A 6,580-nucleotide genomic window follows, 5' to 3' on the forward strand; every position below is an offset into this window, starting at 1 on the left:
TGCAGTGACTGTAGATGACACATGCAATCCCCTGGCAGCAGCAGACCATGACTACATTTTGGTGCAAGTATATTTAGTTGGATCCCTGTTGTTCTTAGCTTCACAGGAGAGTGCTGAGAGTGGTTCTGTGCCCAAAAGGAGTAAGGCGCGAGGATAAACCAACGGCTTACCAACACCCCACCAAAGCCATTTCTGATGGTTACAATTCAGATGAAGAAGACTATTTCCCCCCCTGGTGAGCTGAGGCTGGAGAAAAGAGAGCTAGTGCAAACGATCAAAGAGGCATCGATTGGGTCTACTGCTCTTGGAGCCCGGCAGAACAGACTGCTTCTTCTCCGACTGTCGAGGCCACAGCTCCCCTGAGAACAAAAGAACCGCAGTGGTGTCCAAAGTTTCACACATGGATTCATAAACCTTCTCAAATTGATTATTGGTTTTGTTCACCTCCCTTGACAGTTGTTTTGTTAATTTGTCTAAATTAATTCAAAAGCAACCTACCTACCTTATATCCTAAACCATGTTGTAAAATTAATGTTTTTTTATTCAGTTGCTGTGCTTTCGCTGCTTCACTGTTGGGCACGTTTTACAAAGTCAGCAAACAGCCTCACCTTTAACCACAAATTTTTCTATATATGAATATGAATATATGATGCTCTCACAAATTACTTTTCAGATGTTATGGTGTGATGATCTTCTCTGCATGGCATAGCATAGCGATAAGAACAATAGCGTAAATACTGAAAAGACAACACATATTTCATTTAAGTAGCAGCCTCTGCTTGGTGCATGTTGCGCACAAGAGCTATCTTTCTGGATGTTTAATTTATACACGTTTGTTTTTTTCTTAACTTTGACCATGTTGTTGGATATAAGCCTCTTTACCAACATTTGTGAGTTGTCCCTGTCTTTGCTATTCGATGTGTGTCATTACTAAGCCTCATTATGCTCTTTTTACTATATGCGTAGGTTAGAGAGTGGGAAGAGATTTTGGAGTAGAGGCTTCATGAACATTTCATGCAAGGATGCTACAGTCTACCTCAGCAACATGTTGATGCCAGAGAGCGACTATGGCTGTTAGTGTTTGGGTCTTTGATCCTGGCAGGTTTTCAGCAGAACAACAGTGTTCTTCCAAGTAGCTGCATCTTGGTGAGTCTTCCACTTCAGATTTGTGATGCAGACAGCTTTTGCTGCCACGAATGCTGGTAGGTATGAAACCTGTAACACTTCCGCCAGTATCATTCCTCAACTTGCCCAAGCAGATTGACTGATGACATCTGTCTTGGGGAACTTAAATTGTCATTCTGTATCTTTTGCACATCGGCAGCCCTGCGGCAACAAGAAGTAAACATTTATTTCAGATTCAAATCCTCCCTTTATCCCAGATCCTGGCCCATAGGAGGGTGAACCATAACTAACCATATCTGTGCAGTAAATATGAAGCTAAAGCCAGCAGCAGGCTAGCTTAGCATAGCATAAATACTGGAAATAGGGAGATACAGCTCGCCCGGCACTGTTCAAAGGTAAGAAAATCAATATAATGTGGTAATTAGTGAATTTAAGAGGTGCCTTGGGACAGAGCTAATTATTTCTCACTGTTTCCAGTCTTTATGCTAAGCTAAGCTATTTGCCCTGAGCAGAAACTACAAACCCTTCCAGAAATGCCCCAGACACATTCAGTTCCAGATAAATAGGAGCGCTGCCTTTATTGTTTTACCATTACTAATCAGTTAGCATGATATGACTGCCTCATTTGTTGGAGAACAGTATATATCATGACATACCTTACAAAGAACATAAATTATATTGTATACTATAGCACTGACATTTTGGGCCAACTGAACGTGGTCATGAGTTTGTACATTGAATGAAACTTCACGTCTTTCTGGTCACAAGACTAATTTCCTGTAACTTGTAACTAAATTAGCCGCAAACAAAGTAATCATTTAATTTTTTTATCTCACACTGTTTCATCATATGAATGAAATACTTGCATCACTGAAACTTTGAGCTGGAAAGTTTTCAAAGAAGTGACCTCAAAGCTCATTTCAACCAGCAAATAATTCCATTAGAAAAGATAAATAATGGAGAAGAGGCCCTTTTTAGGGAGTTTTTTCCTGCATTCTGTCAAACTTAATGTTAATCCTAACGATCTGAATTATATCTTCCTCATTCAATATGACATCCTAATAGCACAGAGAGCCATATCCTGTATCTAGTGATAAGACTGTTTTGTACTATACAGCCCCTTGTGATGCTCCCCCTGATTTTGGTCCGCGATCTGCTTTTTGTATTCTTTGATAGATTAAATGGAAGAACGATGTAGAGTGACAGGAAAAGGCCGTCTCTCATCCTGCGTAGTTAACTACACATCAAATGGATGGATGTGTTTATCAAAGACAGAAGCAAAGTTCATGAAAAAAATGTATTTTCCATGTCTTGGGAACTAAAAGAGCTTGTTTTCCCCCTGTGAACACATATTTATGGTTTCTCTCTTTTCAGTCCAATTATATTTACATTAAAGCCCAAAGTCGACACAGAAGTTAACATGCACTGCATATGTTAAAGTAAAAAGTGTCTCTGAAGTTGAGACAAGGAGATATAGCAATAAGGTTATGAAACAGAAAAACAATGATGAATTATTTACTTTATTTGTGCACATGTCACAGAAGTAATAATAAAATAATGTCTGTTCAATTCAGTTCAATTCAAATTAGCTTTATTGGCATGAATGTGTAACAACAATATTGCCAAAGCTTGCCCTGTTCAACGGGGCCAATTACAACAGACAGCTCCATGGACCTTGTAGGGTGTCCCCCCCCCACACACACACACACATTGGTTCATATTTTCCCTCTCTCCCCAATCCTAGTCTGTTTTCTGAAGGGCAGCCATACCTCAGAGGATATGAAAAGTAGCTACATGTGAAAATTGCTTTCTGACAGAAGCAGAACTTTTTAAAGCGAGGTTTAGTCCTTAAATGAACTTTTTCAGAAAGTTAGCTTCATCATGTATTCTTTGTGTAAAGCAGGCTCGCTGACCAAACACATAACACCCATCGAAGTGGTTGGCTCTTCTGCACAAAACAACTGTCTTTTTCAAAGCAGATGAGATGATGACCTCTTTTCAGCCATTCCTTTTGTTGTACGTGTCAGCTTTATAGATACATACATGATCATCTACTGGAAGGGCACTGGGGTTTTTGTGACATTTCTTGTCAGGGAGCTTGACCTTTGCAATACTTTTATTAGTGGCTAAGGGTTGATTACAAGACGTTTGCCACATTTAGCCTATCTATGACACATCTATATGACTAAAACCCCCAAATTGGCACAGAATCCGTGCTTCGGGTCTGTCTGGATAGGTCCTCTTCAAGCAGTTCAGAGATTGGTCTACACCTTGTTATTTTAGTTAACTGTGTTGCTCTCAGGATAATTGTATGGTGCTCTCACTTTATATGTGATGTTATTATCCATTCCTTGTGGCTTGTGTATGTCTGTGCTATTTTACACCTGCTCTTCTGTTTGTTACAAACACCACATATATCTGTGGAAAAACTGCCAAAATCTGCCCCACAGTGACATTTCACATGGTTTTCTTGTAATCTTGCATTGATTTACTCCAGCCTAAAATTTCTCCAGTTGGAATTATCTTGAAATCAGTACACCTAGTCTGAGATCCATTGGGTAGTTTGGGCACCCTTACATCAACCCTCACAAGAAAATTAAGAATTAATTTAAAAAAGACATGTTCCACTTTCCATGTTATCACTTACCTAGCTCATACTGCACATATTTGACACGTTTTATATTGTTCATGGTGGGCATAATTCTTATTGATTCTGCGTCTCTTCTTTATTTCCTTTCCTTCTGCTCATGGCTGGTTAGTTCTGACTACCAGCTCTACGTCACTGCCCACGCTACACTGAGCAGTGGTCAGTCACCCCCATGTCCCCTGACCCTCTGCATCCCACACCACGTAGGCTCCTACAATCCTTCACTGGTCTGTTGCATTTTTTAAACATGCTGCGAGAGAGGGTTCTAGCAGAATCTGAGGGTATAGTAACCCTTTAAACAACTCTCTAGTCCATTTCTAACAATATCATCATTAAATATCTGACATGATGATCATACATACTCCTAATGTTCGGCTGCTAAAATAGATTATAATCTCTGTCATCTGTCAGGGAAGTTAAGATTGTTTTGGCTATCAAATTTCACTTCCATCAAAAATGATTGAAGTATAATTTGACAGCGAGTAGAAATGTAAAAACAATTATTTAATTTAGGATGAGGCACCCCACTGATATTCACAAGAGACGTTTAGCTTTTGGGGACATCTCAGTGAGATGCTGAATCACTGCTGCATCAGATTACCTTATATTCATTAGAACAAAAAAAGAACACGTTTAACTTAGCCTAAAATTAACTGATTGCCTCATTTAATACAAAGGGGCACCACCCCTAAGGAACATTTTAAGTGAAGCACACTCTGATGTCTTGAATTTTGTACGGTATTTAAATCTGCAAACTAATAGGGACATTTGTCACAATGATCATTCCGCTCCAAGCTTGACGATACAGGTGTTGACACTCACCAACGTGGTGAGACTGAGGAAGCAGGAAGTCATATCTTCCATCTCATTTCACAGAGTTAAAATGTAAAAACTCAACACCACATTTAATAACAAGAACAATGTCAAAGATTCTGTTGTACATGTGTAACATATAAGCTTTTATATTTAGCAAATCAATAACATCCTGAAATAATTTGCAGAAACAAATGAAAACATATTTCATACATCATAGACAGTATGTAATGTTATTATTTCTGTTTTCTCATTATTCTGTTTTCCCAAATTTAAATCTTTAGACTCAAACTACAGTAACCAATCTGGCTACCAATGCAGATAGCACATGGGCACTGCAAGAACTGTGACTGGTCCACTTGGGCAGCTTGTGTTTCTCTTACTAGTTTCCGATGTCAGTGGATTGTCATCGCAAGTTTAATACTTATTGTATGTCTTATCCCTTTCTGTAACAAACATCTTGCAAAGCCATCTGTACTGCAAACCTTGTGCTCACCGCAATCACCGTTCTCTGTCATAGTAAATTAATGAACCAAACACAGCAACCGTACAACAGTTAGTCTCCTATTCAGGAATGAGACACGGTGAAATAAAAGTATGTAACCCACTGTCTCTCTATCTATCAAAAAGCATGAAAGAACGTAAACACAGCTACTATGATAATTAACGCACAATAAAGCCTGACCATGAACCATGAACCATGGCCCATGTCCAGTGTTTTGCTGGTGCTACCAGCAGGAGAAATCCAAAGCTGAATTACTGTATAAAGGAAATGCCTTCACCATAAGAATACACAGCTGGACGTTCGTAAAATTATTTAATCAAGTATAAATCCAACCTGTTGAAAACAGACGCCCCCAGTACTGGGGGCAGCTGGGCTGTGGTCGAAACCGCTGACTTAAAATTTTAACGTTTGCCGTTTTAAGTCCAAAAATCCGCCTACTCGTCTTTTTCTGCAGTCAGGAAACGTGCCGCTTTGGAACACACGGTCTTTTTCGCCATTTTGTGGCCAGCCCGTTGGAGATACATAGACATGCAGGGTACCAAATGAAAGGTGGGATGTGGGATGTTCCGTTCTCAATCTACAGGCCTGTAAAGCATGGGTGTGCTTTTGGTGATAGGAATGTTGATGAATATTCACTGTTTTTATCAATATTTAAATTTTTTGTGATTTGGAACTTGGTTGTATTGACAGAAATTGTGTTTTAAAGACATCTCCAAATTAAAGTCAACATTTAAACGCAAATATTGCCAAAATATGGACATTCGCCTGGTATATTTTATAAATATTGTATTTTAACTTTTGTATTTTAGTTTATTTTCATCAAATTTACAGTTACAATTGCATTCTAGGTGTATTAGAAGATATTCAGTTGCATTTTAAGCTTCCTTATTATGGTTTTAGTGGTTTATTGCATTAAAATATAGCTTTTTTTAACAGGCAAGGATGAAAATATCATATATATTCTTTATTGCATCTCCATGTAGTCTGTAATGGTAAAATAAATATGTTAATGTACAATGGATTTATATTCCTTAGCTTCTGACCTTTCAAAGGATACCAGAACAATGCTTCTAGGCCAAATGGTTGAGTTATTCCTGATTCATTTGGTTATGTTATTTTAGGCGTTTTTCCTGGAAAAGGATGCCTGTCCCCAACAGGTTTTAAGTAGCAAAGGCAGAAATAGTGATGTTTTCACACTGCCACAAAATCTCTTAGAGAGGGTACAAAGCAACGGAGATAATAGTGGCAGATCAGAAAGCACTCATAAAAGCAATTTTTGGAAGTGTCACATGGGTTATTTTGGAAATATCCGGTTTTGTTGTTTAGGTCCAAGAACTTGTCACACAGTATAAAATATTCCCTAAGTTCTTGTGATAGTCTTGTGTGTTTATGGTAAGGTACTGTATTGATGGCTCAATAATAATGTTGAAAAAAGATTATAGCAAGGTATAAGTAAAGAAAATTCCTCAGAGTTCAGACAAATAGAGGGA

This window comes from Micropterus salmoides, unplaced genomic scaffold, assembly GCF_014851395.1.
Source record: "Micropterus salmoides isolate LMB-PRFRI ecotype aquatic unplaced genomic scaffold, ASM1485139v1 Ms_hic_scaffold_22, whole genome shotgun sequence".
In the NCBI taxonomy this organism is placed as follows: domain Eukaryota; kingdom Metazoa; phylum Chordata; class Actinopteri; order Centrarchiformes; family Centrarchidae; genus Micropterus; species Micropterus salmoides.